The sequence below is a fragment of the Mesoplodon bidens genome (genome assembly GCF_964165515.1).
Source record: "Mesoplodon bidens genome assembly, chromosome: 1".
Taxonomy (NCBI): domain Eukaryota; kingdom Metazoa; phylum Chordata; class Mammalia; order Artiodactyla; family Ziphiidae; genus Mesoplodon; species Mesoplodon bidens.
In genome coordinates, this window is record NC_138176.1 from 67,071,017 (window position 1) to 67,091,962 (window position 20,946).

A 20,946-nucleotide genomic window follows, 5' to 3' on the forward strand; every position below is an offset into this window, starting at 1 on the left:
AGTGCTGCTAAAGATTCTAGGACAGTAAGGTCAAGGACAAAAGTACTATATTCCTCTTGATATCCCCTAGTACCATATGTAGAAACTTGTACTACAAAGGAAACCCCATCTCTGAGCTGTCACTCCTGAAGGAATAGCAGTGAAGCCCAAGGTAAGGGATAAGCAACATCCTCCAGTGAGAAGGGCCTTGGCAAAGTGCCAGGGGCTATTAGCTTCAAGTCTGGAGTCTGGCCAGTATTAAATTCAAGCTGGGAGGCAAACTAAGATCAGAATCCAAAAGGAAAGGGCTGCAAGAGAGAACCAGTAAGCACAAAGTATAGCTTCGGGGAAATTTGATCTACATTACCATGCTAGAGTTCAGACTCTTTTGAAAATTTAGATACTTATCCCCAAGGGAGTTCTCCACTTAGTTTTAAGGACATAGTACTTTAAGCCAGCTACCTGACTGTAAGTTATTTGTTTCTATATCTACGGTGTGATACTGTTTTAATGATTTTCATACTGTAATCAAGAGACTACAACATATTCATCAAAATAAGATGTGCTCTGTTATGAGATTCCCTAAGAGTCAAACAGAGTGCTTGGTTATGCTGTACAATTTGTAGCATTTATTGAACACCTACTCTCTTCCAAGTACTTTCCATACTTGATTTCATGCAATTCTTACTGCAGAATCTAGATACTAGATATTATTAGACTCATTTTTACCCATACGGAATCCAAGGCCTAGAGGCAGCTTAAGCCACTTACAATGGTCCAGAAATAATAAATGGTGAAGCCAATATTCAAAGTAGATCTTGCTGTTTATCACTTTTATGCATTACAAAACTGTTTTCATGGTTCAAATTTCTTTTACAATACCTCTCACAAAGCCAGGTGAGACAGAGTACTGGTCCCCAAAAATAACAAAATCAGGCAAATAAAAAAAATTACACTTCTTGGTGTACTAGAAATCATATTACCTTCTTTGATCCCTCACCTGATTTATAACATTTGGCTAGAGATTACTTTTGGTGAAGTTCTGAAATTAAAATTAAAATTAAAATAGAATCAGTCCCCCAAAGTTAACAATTTCTCATTGTAAGAAATATTTCAAAGCATGCTGTATACCCTATGAGGATACTACAAAGTTTTGAGTAATGATAGCCTATTTAACCTTGTACTCTTACTGCTGCTGATACTAATAACTAATGTCTATTATTAATTTACAGTGTTTAAAATGTTTTTATTTTTTGGCTTCTCAAAATCAAGTAAACTCTCAAGGGTCTACTTTGAAGATGGGTCATTTGAACATCTAAATTAGAATAATACATCATCTCAAATGAATCAAATACATAAATATAAAAATAAGTACATAATGATTTCATATTAAGGGAAATGACACATCTTAAAACCCTTTGTAAACTCTAAAGTTCTACACCAGTATAGAAACAGTTATTAATCTTATAATAAGTCAAATGTTTTTTTAGGGAAAATATTCACTCAACAATGTCTGGATAGGTGGCAGCTTACCCTCTAGGGATATGGAATCTCAGTGTCCTTTGAAGCAGCTCCCACCTTTTCAAACATCTCCCAAGTAGTGAGAGAAAGTACTTCCCCATATTAGGTCCAAATCTATTTCGGTACATGTTATGGTTTTAGCAAACCAATAAATACTACCCATTGTTTCTGGAGTTTGGAAATATTGAGCACTAGAAAAAAGAATGGCGATAAAGCTGCTAGCTTTGTGATTGATAAGGAGAATTAGAAAATGCTTCTTGACCCATTGCCACAACAAAATCCTCTAATATGTTCTCCTCTGCTAAATAGAACCTTGCCCAAAAAGCTACAGTTTTTCAGGCATGTTTACCTCATGGATCAGTAGAGAAACATGTGTCACTTGAGGATCAGCCACTCAGAAAGAGAACAAGGAAGGGATGGAGATACAAATACTCTCTCTCCATCCATACCAAGATAAATCACTTACAGGAAAAGTAACAAGGGAAGCCTTTGAAAGAAGAGAAAGCCTATTTTACCTACTAGAGAGTGGACGATTTATGGAAATCATCCATATGGAAACAGGAGGAAGAAAAGGTAAGAGCTTCTTTGTAACTTAATTTCCCAGGTTTAGCTCCTTAGACTGTTAATCTTATCAATTGATTCTATGGCTGACCAGACATGTGGCTGTCCCCATAAGGAAACTAGAACAATCTTTTTTTAGGGCAGTCTTTCGTCTTCATTCATGAGTCTTTTCTCTCATTTCCAAGCATTGTTCCTTTTTTTTTTTTTTTTTGAGAACAACTGGTGGACAGTTTATCCTTTCCCCCTTCACCAAGGCTAGATAGGACAGAATAGTAATTTGAATTAATCCTAAAACTCTATTGTACCCAAGGCCCAAAATTCATCTCTCATTCTTTGATGCACAGCTACTCTGTACAACATATAATGCTTCAGTGGTTAAATGGTAACTTCATATGGCAGTTTAAATGTACTCATTAAGTACAATATTCTCAACACAAAATACTCCCAATTTGCATGTGAACATCTTCCCACTATCAAATCCTCACAGAAGACATAAAGCTTGAATATTCCATGTCGTTTCTCTTTTAGGTTAAATTAACAATACCATGCTTTATCCATTCTTTGTTCTGATCCAGTCTGACTAAGAATCTCAGAATGGGTGTAGCTGCCTCTCAATGTCCAAAAGTGAATTGATTCAACATCAGCTGTCTCCTGTAGCTCACTTTTAAGAGTTCAGATGTTAATAGGACAATATAGATCTCCTCATCACCAGTCCTACATTTTCTACAAGCAAAGACAGAATGCTATCCATTCCCAGAACTGTTTCATGTATTCATTTATTTGCTTATTTCACAAATATTTATTTAGAACCTACTCTGTGACAGATACTATGCCAGAAGTTAGGGACACAGCAATGAGCAAAACAGACAGAAATTCCTTCACTCATGGAACTTACCTTTAATTGGGAAAGGCAGAAAACTTTAAGATATATAAGCAAAATATATGTGGATTTGCCAAGAGGACAAAAGGTACAAAACTGGGGAAAAGTCAGAAAATATATTGGGGCTGGGGTGACATTTAAAATAAATTAGCCAGGGCATGACTCATGCCCCCATATATAAAGGAAAGACAATGTATAATTGGAGATAGATACCAAATGGATTTTCATGGATGTCTGGGAGAGGAGAGAAATAACAGCGGACAATAGAGATAAAGAGGAAATATATAGAAATGAAATAAAATCAAGAGTCTTTCCTGGACTATAAAGATAGCATGTCAAGAACTAAAAACTATCTGCATCTACTCTAAAAAAGGATTCTTAAGCTCTATGAGCAGTTATTCTAAGTACAATTAAGTCTCAAAAGCCAGTAGTTGGTGCAAAGTAGAACCATGATGAGGGTAACAATCATGAAGCCCATTGTCAATGTTCGAGAGACTGCAAAGATGGAAACATTTTGCTTTCTGTCTCACCATGATACCAGTTAGTCAGTCTGTGCTAAGCATCCGGAAACTAAAACGTGTGAACTTAAATGCTGTTCAGGAAAGTCTCCTATTGAGAGGATTGTTAATTACAAACCATGCCTACTCTCAGAGAATAACACTAGGGATATTCCCTGTTTTCTTGCAAAGGTTGTTGGCAGCTCCAACCACCACATTGTCTAACTCTCCTTTCACATTTCAAGCTTCCAAAGTTTATTTCCCATCTGAGTCCTGGACTTCTGGTGCCTTGACTCAGCTCTGAATGTGGGCTTCTTAAGGCTGAAACTCCTTCTAATAAGCAACCACTTTTTGCCTCATCCCACTGTGCCTCCTGGTCCGGTCTTTGCCATGGAATCTCCCAGGAGTATGAGAAACTGTCTGCTAGGGACAATTTTGTTCTTGTCACCATATTTGTTTCTGTTGGAGTATCTCTCCCTACAGGATCCCTTCAGGATCCAAAACAAAAGCTGCAGGGGATGGTTATGAAGCCTGAGTCTTTAGGCACCTAAATGAGCCTATTAGTTTTGGTCATTTTTTAGCCTACCCTGGAGAGGATCACTACGTTCTTGTAAACTCCCCAAGACCCTGTCTTCCTTCAGTTTTTGAGCATTTCAAACTTCAAGTAACATTTTTGCTATATCTTTTGCAGCAGAATAGGTTAGGACCCTCATGTCCTACTTCCATCTAGTTTTCTTTATTCCCCATGCTCTTTTAAGGAAGGTTTGATAGTTTAGTCCAGTTTAACCATTTTTCTTTTTTTTTTCTTTTTCTATTGCTTCCTTTTCTTCTCTATTATGCTAACACACTTTATTGGATCTCAGCAGCATCTTTCCTTTATTCCTTTCTTTTGAGGCACAGAGAGTTATCTTTGTATCATCCATTGTAGGTTGTCCTTGTAATGAGAGGTACAAAGCAAATGATTTGTGGGCTGACAAAAAGCATCATCCAAAACTATCCAATCCTCTTTCACCCTCCTAAGTAGAATAACCCCACCCTGACAGCATTCTCCTTTCAGATTAACATTGAAAAAAGACTTGTTCTTGATTTACTATTGTTTTGTGCCAGTCCCTTGGGGTGGTGCTTGATCCCTGTGCCTTCCTTATAGTGTTCATCCCTTTCCTGCTCATTCAAGGCAATGGGGTAACTGTATACCTAACTACTACAGCTGAGTGGCTTATAAAATGCTCGAAATGGCTTTGTGTAGCCAGTATCCTTCTTGATCTTTCCTTCTCAAATTGGTACAAATTGTCCGTCATCACTTCATACAGCTGTTCTGATCTATTATGGATGTTTTCCCTTTTATTGTGACACAGCTGTTAAAGGCCTTAGATATGTCCTATATCTGGTTTCCCTCTGGGGGTCTCTGCACTCTGCTCTCTGGAATGAAACATTTTTGTTATGTATGATTGGGGGGCGGAAACATCATCCTCTCTGATCTAGTAACTACAAAGATGCCTGTCTCTTTCCTCAACTCCCTTCAAGGGCATTCAGCCCAAGTGAATCCTCTTTCTCTTTTCATATTTGTCCAGTCTAGACTCTATGATCCAAATTTTTCCTCACGAAACTGCCCCTCTTCCTGCCCAAGCATCTTGCTTTCTCTAAAGCATCTGTCATTCTCCATTGATCCCATTGTGATAGAAAGACAGAAACATAATGTTTAAGCCAATTCATTTCTGAGAAAATTCAATTCCTACAGATGGAGTGAATGTTATAGAAACAGGCCTTTTTTGGTTTGTTTGTTTTTTTCTTAATTTTTGAGAAGTCATTTGTTTCATGGAGTTCCTCTCTATCTTTACCTATAAAGACCTATCCCTTTTTATTTATTCATTAGTAAAATCTACTGCCCTTTTCTTCATGCAGCTGTGTCTTTATCTAAAGCCATTATTCAGAGTATGCATCCTGACTCTATGAATGCAAAGGCTCTTGAGCTTATGTTGAACTTAATTGCAATGATAATGTTAAGTCACTGCCTGAGGCTCTTGCAAAAACACTCAAGCTGGAAGCAAAAATCATCTCATCTACTAAAACCCAAAACATTCATTGAGGAGTCTTAATTGGGCCCAAATATTTCCCCTGTTACCTGCTCCCTGACTCAAACCCTACTATGTAAGTCAGATCAATGTTCACTACCATGGCCTATATGATAAGGCCCCTGGATGTGCTTATTAAGAGCCCAGGGGGCATCAGGCCCTCATCTTTTAAAACATAGCTTCATATCTGTAACTAACAGAAACTATGGGGAGCTGTGATCCACATTCAAAAAGACTTTAGTGATCTGAACTTACTAAAGCTTAGATTTGAAAGCATCTCATCCTGGCTAAGCCAAAATCCTGTCTGTCTGAATTTTATGTACATAATTGTGTCCCTAATTTCTAAGATTCTGAGTCCTTACACCCTTTTATAATAGCATCCTATGTTCTTCTACTCAAAGTAGGACCCATTTGTGAGGAATCAGAAAGAGAACTAACGTGTTATCCTTATTGCTAATAAGCTGACAGGAACACAGTCTTAGATCTACTGCCAACAGACTTTGAATTCTCCCTCTATCTGTTACTTAAACTCACCCACCGAGTCTCTGGGAGTGCTGGAAAATTCAGAACCTTACATGCTTCAGAGACTGCCTTAAAAAAGAGCCTGTATTCTTGACTCTAATTCTATGTGTGTCCTTGGCTGGGTCACGGTGCCCAGATATTTGGTCCAACATTATTCTGATGTTTCTGTGAGGGTATTTTTGGATGAGACTTCCAACAAAATCAAGGGTTTTGAGTAAAACAGATTACTCTCCATAATGTGAGTGGACCTCATCCAATCAGTTGAAGACTTTAATAGAACAAAAAGGTTCACCTCCTCTAAGCAAACAGGACTTATTTTGCCAGCAGACTGCCTTCAACTTCACCTGCAACATGGGATCTTCCCAGTTAGCCAGCAGACTGCTTTTGAACTAATACTGCAACTTTTCCATGAGTCTCCAGCATATCAGCTTCCCCCATCAGATTTTGGACTCACCAAGCCTCCACAAGCACATGAGCCAATTCCTTAAAAAAAATCTCTTCTCTGTATAACCACATCCCAGCGGTTCCCTTTCTCTGGAGAACACTGAATATTACAGGAGCCCTAGAAGGGAATGACACTGTACATTTTCTTTTTTCTTTTTTTTTTTTAAACTCATCATCTCACAGCTTGATGAATCTTTCTACCTCCCTCACCAATCAGGTAATGGGACAGAGAAATAGGTCAGTGGTGGTTTTCCCATGTTTTTCTCCCAGATTAGGGGAAATATGGAAGCATGAGAAGAGGGGAATGAGCCTCTTCCCAACTCCTAGAGGGACACAGATCCAATTTAATCTTTCTTCCACTCAACGTATTTATACTTATAGATGTACTCACATATGTTTATTTTTGCCAGTTTTGATCCTCATATACATTTATCTGCTTCCAGACTAAACAGAGAACTTTTAATCTTTTGCTTCTTTGGCTTAAAATTGATTCACTTTGCATCTGAGTCACAGCCCAGGCACCAGGTGTAAGGCACCAAATGCAGACTTTGATTTAGACAAACGTGATTTCAAAGCACAGGAGCTCCCATTTGTATATTATTTGGCATTAAGGTATAGAACCTCTCTGACTTACATACTTTCTGTATATAATCTGTAAGTAAGTCAGAATCTTTCTGATTTACTTATTTCCTCTGTTGTAGATTTGAAATAATAGCAATCTATCTAACAGAGTTTTCATGAGAATTAATTTAGGTAATAATGTCTTACAGTGTTTAGAGCATGGTTATGAGTTATTACTGAATTTTTGAGGTTATGAACATGCCCTTATAAAAAGAAGATTGAGGATTCCCCAAATTCTGCTTAGTCAACATGGACGTTACTATTCTGCTAGTTTCTGAGAAAGACACTGGCAAAGATTCTTTGCTTGATTAAACTTTAGTCAGGCTCCTGAACTTTCTCCTAGGCCTATCGATGTCCTTCCTTGTAAAAGCCAGTTTTGGCAAGAACCTTAAGTCAGTTTATCAAGAATCCCTTACCCTTGGTATCTGCTCACCCTGGCCTGTCTTCATCAGGACTTCTGTTAGTTTAGTTTAGCCAGACTCTCAGTAATTTTCCATTCATTGCTGCAAATTCCCACTGTCTCTGTTCTGTTCAAAAGGGAGCCCAGTTCTTTTTCCCTTTGCAACAGCCCTAAATAAAATTTGCCTTCACCACTTTAACTGCCATCTGGATCTGGTTTACTTTGACAACATTCACAAAGGGAGAAGAGGAAAACCAAAGCAAATTGCATTTTATATTTAGCAGAGCTTTTGCCTAAAATTCCAGAGTAGAGTTCTCTGATGAATTAAGCAGGAAGACGTGCCTTAAGTTGCAGCTCTTCCTCTCTCTCTCTCTCTCTCTCTCTCTCCCTTCCTCCATAGGCACAAACAGTACCATTAGCTTAGTTAGTTATAAGGCAGTGGAATGGAGGACATGAGAGTACCAGAGTGTAGAACAGATTAAAGGCTGAGAGAGATCAAGACAGCTGGCATACATATACTGCATTTTGGCCTACATGAGACCCTGTCTTATTAGGTCCAATGTGTCTTAAGTACACAGAGGAAGAAAACCATCATATGCTGGGGGTGGGGGTGGTGTATGTTTGTTTAATAACCACACTTGCTAGAAAATATCCCAATCAAAGGGTGCTGACCCATCTACTTTAAAACTCCTGAATTATTGGCAAGGAGAATGTGATATAATGCCAGTTAGAAAGGGTACAAGTGAGAATCTTATGTATCTTGATTATCTTCTCCTTGAAACGTTATGCTTTCAATTCCTGAACAGAATATACACTTCTTATCTAGGTACCACTTATCCTAGGATTTTACTCAGTAAGCGTATCTGTAATCTCACCAATTTAGAGAATGGACATTGTATTAAGTTTTTTATGAACAACTCGTTCAAGTAAGAACATGAGGGGGTCAGTTCAGGAAATTGTAAAATACAGGGATTGTGTGGCCTTAGGAATAAGTAGATCCATGTGTTTGTGATACAATCAATTCTTGTCTTTTACTGTATCTTTTATCTCTACTTTCCTCTCTATGAGCCCCGTTCTTTGATATTCCTGCCACGTGTCAAAGTGATACAGTCAGCACGTCCAACCATATATAGTACTTATAGTTCCTTATGTAAGAAGAGTGAACCATTATCTTTCAACATCTGTACTACTTAGTCAAGTGTCATTTACCCTGTCTAAACCATATGTTTCCTTCTTCATCTAATATTTGGTCTTGAGTGATGGGACCCTCTCATTGGACAGGGTGGTGAATGATTACTATGTCTTACAGATATTCCATTTGTTTGAGGAGTCTTCCTTTGTTTAGAGAGTTCCCTATATAATGGATCCAGCCTCTCCAAGATAGTACCCTGGAATGTCCTTTTCTAGCCTCTTTTGCATCCAGAAATGAGGTCGAGCACTACATTTAACCTGTCAGATTCATCCACATGAAATTAATTCAGAATAGAACAGTGGAAGGTGCCATTTAGAATGCATCCATAGCATGGATAGCTGTTGCCATCACAAGATTTAGAGTTGTTTAGCCAATGTCATAAGGTTCATTTCTGGCCATTCATCCTTAAAAATGAATGACCCTGTGACACTCTCAGATATTCTTTGTGCCTCCTAATAATAAGAAATTCATTTTTTTTTTGCTACACTAGATTCAGATGTTTGCAATTAACTACTCTGACTGTTATAGAAAACCTGGACTGGTGGTCACCCTACTGATCGGAAGTGGAGGTTCAGTTTGATATCCATTGTGCATTGACATGGATTGGGAAATGGTCAATTATCCAATGAAAGCAATGCTGGACTGTCAAGAAGTCTCAGATACCCACATAAATCTGACACAATATACCAGAAATATTCAGTTATGAAGTGATTCATTGATTTGTTAATTAATGAGAAACTCTCTGGAAATCCTCTGGTGAAAGTAGCATTTCCATACTTTCATCTTCTTTGCTGACCCTCCTCTGGCCCTTTTGGTGCAGCTAACCAGTGCAAATACTGCTGTGTCAGGTGTCTGAAACTGCCCCAATAACCAGGACCACACTCATTTAATTCCTCTCTCCCCTTCATTGCCTAATCCTGGCTCTTGAATACTAGTTCCTTTTATCAATATTTAATTGCTTTCCTTGATTCTCTTCCACTTTTAGGGGATCTACTTCCTTCTTTGGCTTTTTGGGATCTTTCAAAATTTGTTTGCAATTCTGCATATTTCTGTGAGTTGTGCATTTCGCACAGAGTTTCAGTAAGTGTCCTGTCGTTTTGGCCTCATTTGAATTTATTGCCTCTGGCGATTTACACTCTCCACCCCATAAGGGGAAGTTGACTCAGACGCCTCCTGTACCATACTGGTGTCCTTATTACTACTGAAATCTCCACCGTATCTTCTATTATGTTGGGTGATCCAGACCCATTCCCTTGCCATTCTCTAAAGTATATCATTGAGCAATATATATCTATTATTCATGTTTATGGAAGATCCACCAAAGGAAATTTTCCAGTTGGCATCTTAATACAATTGGCCTTTGAGTTACTGCTGAAACCTCATCTTTTTTAGATCGATTTTCTACGAAATTTTGTATGGTTTTGTGACAGTTTTCAACTCGGCTTTTATAAGCCCAGTTAATGATGTTGCAACATCCCCTGGGGGTTTACTGGTCCCAGGTGCTCTTGTGTGGCAGATGTTACAAAACAGCTGGAAGATGTAGGGGTTTGCATAGACAATAAAAACCACGCATATATGAAGTTAAATAAGTGGATTTTATTGTATTTTATAACAAAGTTAAATTAATTGTTTTTGAATCAGTCTAACTCTTTAGGATGATGGGATGCATTGTGGCAAAGGAAGGCACTAAGGGATGGCAGTGAAGAGACTTGGGTTCCGGTTCCCACCTGCCTCTAAGACTGTCACCTTGAGCAGATCCTGCCGTCCATCAAGTGCTCACGCTCTTGATCTGCTAAATGAGAGGTGTGGATTAAATCAGATGTCAGCAAACATATTTTAATATAAATATTTTAGGCTTCGTGGGCAATATATTCTCTTTTGCAACTACTCAGTTCAGCATTTTAGTGTGAAAACAGTCATAGACAATATTTAAGTTAATGAACACTGCTGTGTTCCAATAAAACTTTAGGTACAAAACAGCTGGTAGGCCAGTTTAATTCATGGGCCCTTGACTAAATGATCTCTAAATGTCCTGCATGTCCATTCTAATTTTACCTGATCCCAAACACGTAAGATATCTGTTGGAGCACAATTCCCCACATAATTTAAAAATGAAATTAGAGTAATGATGTTTTATTTACATTAAAGTTGTCTTTTGTGATGTTTTCCATGATCCCTAGACACTTATCCTAGTTTCTCAATACTACTACCCCTTCATTTTGCATGAGCACACACACGCATGCATGAACACACAGCCTCCACACACGTGTGCACACACACACACATACACATTTCCCCCACAAATTCAAAATGACCTGCCCTTAAACTGTTGCCACCTGAAAATCAGTTTTCTAAATGTGCTCATCACTTACAGGCAATTTTGATAAATTCTGAAGTATAGGCTGTGTGCCTGACAAGCTGACCTACTAACAACCTCATTATTTCATCAATTCAAGAAATACTTATTAAACACTTATATACTTGGTATTGTGCTTAGAGCTGTGGATAAAATAGTGGGCAAAGCAGGTATAGTCCATACCTTCATACACTGGAAATGTTAAATTGTCCAGAGTAATTGATTTAACATTTCAATATCACACCAATAAGGTTTACTAATGTAGTTCTAAAAATACAGGAGAATGAACCAAAAAGCCATGTTTTTTCCTTAATTTACCCCCTGGATGACTTTGGTCCAATTCTTTAAGTTTTATGAGCTTTACCTTTCTAAATCATCTTTTACAGTCTTCTATACTATATACATTATAGTATATAGTATATATACTATAGCTATATACATATAGTATAGCTATATACATTATAGATGTACCTGCCTTAAAGGGCATTTACAGAGCATAAAAATGTTCATTCATGTAAAATGTTATCCACAAACTATAGGTTTGGAACACGTATCATGCTATTGAGTGAAGGCATTTTTTAAACCTGAATAATGTTACTTTAGTTACTAAGTGCAAATTTATTTCTTTATTTTAGTAAAATGTGGGACTAAATTTCTTTATTGGCATAGGCCCTTTTGTATTAAAATTGGCTTATTAATTGAGAACCAACCTCACTGTGCTCATTAGAGGAAAATAGATTTCATGAGGATACCATTTGTACTGCAGTTATTATCACACTCACTCCTCCTGGGCCTCTCCCTGCCAGATGGAGGTAAATTATAAACCAGCACTAACAAATGCCAAAATGTGTTAACTTCAAGAATAAAATGGGCTTCCCCTGTGGCGCAGTGGTTGAGAGTCCACCTGCCGATGCAGGGGACACAGGTTAGTGCCCCAGTCCGGGAAGATCCCACGTGCCGCGGAGCGGCTGGGCCCGTGAGCCATGGCCGCTGAGCCTGCGCATCCGGAGCCTGTGTTCTGCAACGGGAGAGACCACAGCAGTGAGAGGCCCGTGTACAGCAAAAATAAAAATAAATAAATAAATAAGAATAAAACATTAAGCTAATTCATTTGGCTGAATAATAAGAAAAACATTGTATTCAAATTTATTGATTGATCAAACCACGTTCCTGGTACCTAATATATATTATTACATTTTTTATTGCACAAATGCCTTGTTTGATATTTTCTCCATTTTAAAACAGGCTCGCAGTGAAAAAGCAGATGGATCAGTATGCAATTCCATGTTAGTCTGATTTTAAAACACCTGCTCTTTCCTCAAGTTATACAGTGTTCCTTCTTTCTCTCTTTTCTTCTTCAGTTTGAATTTAAATTTAGTTTTCAATAGTCTAGAACCATCCCGGAGAGCCACTGAGATAACTTGGGCTGTATTCATATGAGGATTGAAAAACCTTCCTCAGGAAGAACTCATATTAAGGGAGAGACCAGAGGCTGGAATAGAGTTCAAACACAATGAAGCAGAATCAGAGGGGTGGAAACATCAGAGAACATTCTACTCACATAGTCCTCTGGCCGATCACCATCCTCTGTTCCTACATCTCACCTTGGGAGTTGGGCAGGGGGTGGTGGGAGCTGAAATGAAATAAAAGATAAAGTAATTCTAAAGAAGCAAAGACTTTGGAGATGTAACAGCATAGGTGGTCAGCCTTCCAGATTCACAGGGGCACTTAGCCTGTGTCCTGCCTGAAGCATTTTGAGGACATATCCTGGGTACAGACAGCAGTACCCTTAATATTTGGATCAATATCAATGTTCACACTCATAAGAGGTGTTGTGACCTTGTGGACAATAGCAGGTACACTTTCTACAGGTGCTCATTAGAATTTGCCACTTCCTATTTTCTAAGAAAGAGTGAATAATTACATAGGTAGCTGAGATAAAAAAGAAGAAACAGATCCAGAACTGTCCAATAGAAATTTGCTATGAAACCAGGTTCCCTCAGGATCATCAGTGACAGAATTTTCTATAAACACAAACATACACACCTGTATATGCATATGCATACATATACACATGAGTATATACACATATATGTACACATATTATATATAATATTTCCTGTGGTTACAGTCCTCAGTTCTAGATTCCGTCTTTATTCACCATTTCAGTTTACAGGACAGTCTTTATTGTACAAAAATAGTGGCAAATTTATAGGAATTCCTTATTATTTTACATCCACTTACCATGTTCTTTATAAAGTTTTATAAATGCGTATAGATTAAAAATTGCAAATTACCCTGGATACCCCCCATTCCCATTCCCAAACTCCCCAAAGTTTGTAGTATATCCTTCCAGTCCTTTGGAAAGTTAAATCTATGGATTCCTGCTTCTTTGATACAAGGGTAAGTTGGACTGATTACCAGGAAGGGAAAAAAAAACTAATTTATTCTTTCTTACACGTGGTGGAACCAACCTTAGACACCCAGCTTCACATTCTTCCCCTCAGAAAAACACTCCGGTCTCCTGACATACTTAGAATCAAAGATTTTTCTTCTGCAATTGAAAGGAAAAGAGAAAATAGAAACAGCTATTTAAAGGGAACTTTGTCTTTTGCCTGCCATCCTAAAACTATACCCCATTCCCTTTCTCTACCAAACTTCCTGCTTTAATCTCTGCTCTCTCTCCCAGGAAAGGCACTGAGGAAGTATCTATTCGTGTATTTGTAGGGAAATGAGTAGAGTCTTTAGGAGAACAACAATGTAGTGAAATTCCACATACAGTGTCTTGTAAAACCAAGACTTTGGAGGCATTGTTTACACTTTCTGACCCTCTGTTTCTCTCCACTGAAATGAGGTAAGTAAATACTCCACTTGTCATGTTCATGAGGACAAGGCTTTGTACTGTTTACCTCCAGGATAGAGTCTGGCAAAGGAAGATAACCACTTAATAAAAGAAAGAAAGTAGGAGTGGAAGGGTAGGAGTTGGGGGCGGGGGTTGAAATAGAGAAAAGTATGAGAAGTGTGTCTGTAAAGTGGCTGTGTCTCAGTAAACCCTTTAATGCTATTTCCTAGTCACTTTCTCTTCCCTTCCTACCCCAGTAAGGATGTGACCAGAATTTTCTTCTAACTAATCTTCCTAAATGCATATATTTCATTGTTTTGTATGTTTGCATCACTTTAGCTTTGCACATCCTTGGTCTTAGATGCCTAACTATGGTGCTGTTGTAATAAGGAGATGTGATGTGGACCAACACTGAACATTTTATTTTACTTCCTCTCTTTATATCTCACAGGTGGCTGTGATTCATCACACAATGTTTGTGATCCATCATATACACCCTTATGCTGAGTTTCTCAATTACTAAAATGTTCAAAGTAAAAAACAAAAACAACAACAACAAAACAGAGCTATCTTACATCCTTCATTTCCTCTCTCTCGTTTTTCCTCTCTCCCTCCCTCTCTCTATCCCTTCTTTCCTCTCTTCCTTCCTCCCTCCCTCCCTTACTTCCTTTCTTCCTCTGCTCCTTCATATCTTTTTCTTTCTCTAAAAGATCAATTCATCTCTGCAATTTCCTTTTTCACTGGCTAATTGTTTTGTTTATGGAACACATTATGTTATGGGCTGAATTGTGTACCTGAACAAAAATGTGTTCCAAAAAACGTTCCAATCCCCAGGACTTAGAATGCAGCCTTATTTGGAAATAGGGTTGTTGCAAATGTAATTAGTTAAGATGAGGTTATACTGGAGGAGGTTGGACCCTTTATCTAATATGACTGGTGTTCTTATATAATGGGGAAATTTGGATGGGCACACATACACACACACACAGGAGACAGCATGAAGGCAGCGATCAGGGTGATGCATCTACAAGCTAAAGAACATCAAAGATTGCCAACAACCACCAGAAATCAGGAAAGAGGCCTGGAACAGACCCTTCCCCAGCACCTTCAGAGAGCAGGGCCCTGGTGACACCTTGAACTGAGACTTCTAGACTCTGTAACTCTGAGACTATAAATTTCTGTTGTTTAAGCCAAGCAGCTTATGGTACTTTGTTACCACAGCCCTAGGAAATTCACACTTTATAAGTTTATCTTTCTAGACTACTCTTTTAAACTGGTTTCCCCTTATTGACTCACTTCTCTCTTCAAACATTTATCTTTATAAGAGCCAAAATGATCTCTAAAATAATAAATATAATCACTTCCTCCTCTCCCCCTCCCCATGTTTTAAAATACCCTCATAACTCCATGTCACCCTGCAGTGAGGATCACAGGGTGCTGTGTCCCAGCCCCACTCTCTCTCCCCAGTGCATGTCACCTACTTCCTTTACTTTTTAAGCTCCAGAAACACAGGACACATCCGAGATCCTCTTGTCCCCTCTCCTGATCCCACTGCGGACAGACTTGAGTCTGAATGCCATTCCCTGAACTAGACTTGAATGCCACGAAGTGTCGGCCCCCATTTTCCTAATCATCTGTCATCCAATTGTCATGCAGGGTACAGCAGACTTGTTTTTCTATGATTTTAGGATTTATCTGGCTAGAAAGATTGTTATTTATATATGTTACATTCTGCTTAAATCCCCTTAGGCCAAGTATCATAAGCTTCAGTAATACATCAAGCAAACACATCAAAGAAAGAAAACTTTGCTGAGCTTCATTCCTGAACCATTAAAAAACTGTCCTTTGGCACACTGGCAAAAAGCAGACTTTAGCCTGATGAGTTTTCTTTGCATTAATTCCTGATTTTAACGGCATTATGTGGAGGGGAAGGAGATGGCTCTTCACAGTCTTCAAAAATGGAAGGAAATTGAAAACCCTTAAAATCCCCATTACGCTTGAACTGCTCCCCTCCATTTAACTGTGAGCTTCAAATTTTTCATTATCTTCTTACTAGTAATTAACTTACCTGACCATAATCAACAAATAATAAAATGCAGTGGTAGAAGAAATTAGTCTCTAAGCATTCCCTAGAATTACTGAGAGAATAAGAGAAACAATATGTTCAAGACGGAGCCCTCTCTCGAGAAAACCCACCTTACCTTCAACCATCAGGTGGCTTTTCTGCTTGGAGTGATTTTTTCCAGAGTTCAATCTCTGGGCTCCTATAAAACTATTTTCTACACACAGACTTGCTACGGAACAGGTCTACAGAATCAAAATATTTTGTTGCACTCTAGGATGAAGGGAGAGCAAACTGTTTGGAATATGAAACAAGCAAGGGCACTTAAGAGATTCCCAAAAAGTAATTTCTTCTGGAATGAGACCATTAGTATTGAAGCATTGAATACTGAATATCTGCTTTCAGGACTTTTTCTAAGATTTAGGGACACTTTTTTATCAGAGCCTAAAAAGGTGATGGGCTTGTCAATGTTTCCCATTTATTCCTGCCTTGAATGTGAAAGAAAAAAAAATTATCTTTGATTCTCTGAAATAGGTGGGGTTAGATTGCAGGGAATGTGATTCGGGTTTTACAAAGTATGGGCTGAAATCAAACCATTCAGGCATCTTAATTCCATGGGTAAATCCACTCTGTGCTAATTAACATGGCAGAGTGATGCTGACTGAAGGATTAAGGAACTTTCCTGAAAGAACTTCACAAAATCTAATTTTATAAAACCTAAAAATGGTATAATGGGAGCCAGGGATCTCATCAGATGCTTGCAGTAGGGTTGCTTAGGGAAATGGAAGCCTGGGAAAGATTTAAGGCGAGAAGCAGAGCTGTTGTCAGAGCCACATGAGGGATGTTCTCTGCCTGCTCAGAAAGTCTCAGGTGTTAATCCCTCTATACCTGGAGCATAGAGTAGAGTAGTACGTGGAGTTGAAGACCGAACGCTCAGTTTGAGGACCTAGATTGTTACTTGGTAATGGCTTTGAGCAAAAGAATTAACATCCTTGACCCTCCACTTCCTCATACAAAGAATTGAAATTATAGTACCCCCTTTCAGAAGTTATTATGAGGGTAGAATGATATAGTGAATATGAAACCGTTTGAAATAGTAAGTATACCCCTAATAATATTTACCACATGGCAGTCTTATATAAGCGTTTAAAGGTGTTTTAGCACATAACAAACAAATATCTGAGTATTATTATCATCCCTATTATGTGGATGAATTAATTGGCACCAAAATGTTTAGGTTTGAAAACTGTAAACTTAGGCAGTGTGAGTATATTATTATTATGATTATTTTTCCCGTTAATAATCACATTACTTCTCAGCAGCATTAAGTGCAAAACTAAGATGCGACAAAGGGGAGAGAGTTAAATGTATAGATGTAAGTGGATAATATTAGGGCTCTTACTCTTTGATTTGACTGGTTTACTTGTTCAGGGATACCCTGTTGTGGATAGACTCTAGATACATAGTCTACAAGTGTAGAAATAAGTAGAACTTGATTCAGTTGCATCCACTTCTGTCCATCTGTGCCATCACTGACCCAGCCACCATCTCATCCAGCCTGCTTTCAAGAAACAAACTCCTCACTGAGCTTCTTGACTACAATCTCACTCTCCTGGCTAATCTCCCCACTGCATGTGATCTTCTAAATTATAAGCATGCTGTCCTTCATGGTTTATAATTGACCTTATGGCAAAGTTTAAACAATGTACGCTGTCTTACAAGACCCTTGATGAACTGGACAATTTCACCTCTCCACCTCATCCTCCAACTCTTCCTCTTCCCCTACTTCCCATCCTTCCCCTGCATCATCCCATGTTCCCAAATCACCTGCCTTTCCTTCAGTTACAGTCATTTCAGCTATAACATGATATGTGCATTCCTAAAAATCATAGCATTATGCAAAATTACACAAAATAAACCACAAGGTTGACAAGACCTGGGGCAGAGCAAACTCGAACATTTCATTTGGGACACACGTAAAAAGAAGATAGAAACCTAGTAAAAGTGGGAACCTACCAAATGGTTAAGAAATGTATAAAAGTAACAAAAAAGTGAACTTAACTTTAAAAATGACCTGAAGTATATTTATGGACACGAGGATCAGAAGGGTGCAGGTTGTGAACAATAGCAACATGGAGGAAGGAGAGTTACCTAGAATTGAAAGGAAAGTTGTCACACAGGATAAGGAAGGGTGACTGTGGCCCAGAGCGCTCAGGTTGGACCTATATAGCTGGTAGATGCTTGAGGCAATGTATGTGTGCATGTTGTGTATACCTACATAGCTCAGTGTAGTGAGGTGTGGGTTTTCTGCAATCACCAGTGTTTCTCAAGTAGAAATCACACTTAAACAAATGTAAAATTCACTCATGCTCAAACTGTCCCCTGATATATCAATTGCATTGGAACAAATTCAGCTTTTCAAAGCAAGGGCTATAGCAGACTGTGTTTGATCTGCTGTTGTTCACCCTGCTCTGGGCATGTACTTGTTAGGCTTCTCTGTAGTTCCGTCACCCTGCCTTCCTCTTCACTTCCATAACTCTTACTGAGCCTTTATACCTTAGCTTAAGTATAATGTATTCCAAGAAGCTTCTTTCAGAACTTCAACATATGCCAAGTAAAGTTTTTTTTTAAACTAATCTCCTCTTATTTTCACCCAAACTGTTTCTAAACCTAGACCCATTGACTCAAAATACTTTGTGAAAACATGTATTTCCTTATCTCTCTCCCCCCCTCAGTATATTCACCTCTCCCAGTCTTTCTCCTCCCAATAAATGGCAACTTCATTCTTCTAGCTGTTCACATTCTTGGCATCATTCTTATCTCTTCTCTTTGTTTTATACCACACATTCAACCTGTCAAGAAAACTTGTTGGTTCTGCCTTCAGAATACATTCAAAATCCAACCACTTCTTGCCAACATCACTGTTGTCCTTCCTTAAGCCACCAGCACCCCTTGCCTGGGTGACAATGATGTTTTAACTGTCTCCTTCCTGCCAATTTGTTCTCATGTAGTCTATTTTTTAACACAGAAGCAGAGTGATCATTTTAAAAAGTAAATCGTGTTACTTTTCTGCCCAAAGTGGCATTCAGAGTCCTAACAATCAGCTTACAAGGACTTAAATAATCTCATAACATCCCCTGTCCAACTCCAATTCATCTTCTCTTATTCTCTTCTTTTCTCTACCCTCTAACCCCATCAACTTCCTTTTAATTTCTTGAGCACAACAAGCACATCACTTCAAGACTTTAGCACTTGACGTGTCCTTTATCTGGATCACTCTTGGCTCAGATATCAATATAGCTTGATTTCTTACGTTTTCAGGTCTCTGACCAAATATCACTTTAGTAGTAAGGTTTTCCCTGTCCACCTAATTAAAGTAGTAAGAACAAGGTCCCTTTACCAACAACATGGCTGTCCCTATTCCCCTACTCTGACTCATCTTTAACTACAACATTCTACATTTTTTCTCTTTTTTATTATTGTCTAACTTTTTCTACAAGACCATAAGAACATAGGATTTTTGCTCATAGCTGTATCCTCAGCAGGTATAACAAGGTCTGCCATGGAGCAGGCATTCAACAAATATCTGTTGACTAAAATTTTCATATTTGAGGTAATTGCATGAGCTATATATTGTTTTTAAATATTACATAGTACAGGTGTATCAGTGTTTTTTTTTCTAAAATTGGCCTTGTTTTGAGACAACCAAACACTCTCAGAATGATTTGTTTTTATTGGTAGTCATGTTAAAAGAGGTTCCACTTGACATTCATTTTGGGCATGGTTCAGTTATGAGTCTCCTGTCTAAGGAATTCTAATCTACTAATCTATGTGAGTATATATAAGGGTTTGGAAAAACGACAATAATACCACTATTAGAGATAGAGTTTGCACTTCCTGAAAGTGCATGCCCCATAGAGAGTTAGTATGGTAGGTAGCACCTATTATTTGGAAACTTGCAGTTCTGGCTTTCTCTTTTTCTTCAAACTATAAAATCATCGTTGTCTATGGGTATCGATTTCATAGCTTTAAGTGGTGAGATGATGTTTAAGACTCGAGGACTTACCAGTTAATTTTAGCTGGCTAACTGGATTATTTTATTTCTCTATATATGCACTTTATTTATTTGTTTTCCTTGTTTGTTTACAGTTTCTGAGGTGCAAAACCTTAGATTGAATCATGCACTGAACACTGAAGCCTGGGATATAAATCCCAGAGAGGCAACATGGGCTTGATGTTAAAAGTGAGCTCTGATCCTGGTCCTCTTCTTATCATCTGTGTGACCTTGTAAAATCACGTAAGTTCATCCTTCCCAGGACCTGCTCAGAAAGGGGCAGACACACCAATTAGTGTGCTAATTGGATTTTTCTGAGAGAAACTGCTCCCCAGCAGTAAAATTCAGTCTCCTCTGCAATGCTGTGTGTGAATTTAAGCTGGTTGGCTTGCCTCCTGTGTGATTTTTGTGATTGATGAGTTTTTCTATTTCCGTGACAGTGTTTCTCTGGGAGAAGGAACCAGCATGGGGGCCAGATTGCTAACAGTATCATTATGATTTTATTATTGTCCTGGATCTGGAGATCCATAACTTGGTTTTCTATTAGCACATTACTCAAGTGAGACAGTGGGAAGGCAATCACTTCTGTTGTGGGGCAGCACAAGCCACCTGGCTTTTGGAAATGCCTGTTCAGATGCACTAGAAATGAGAAAATTAAGTGCAGTGACCAGCATGAAAGGTGGTTTTCCTTCCTTGTGCATCTGTATACAGTGTGTGAGATTATAGTCTCCACAGAAAGTGAGATGTATAAGACCCATTAACATTTAGAGGATAAATGCACACTCACCAAGAGGTAAATACACCTATTAGAGTAGGAAGAATGTATCAGTTTCATTGGCAATCTCACACAGGCAACCACAAACGTTGTTAGGTTGAAAAGACCCTAGTGAGACCTAAAATTGATAGGTTTTAATTTAAGAAACATTGTAAGAAAATAATTGAA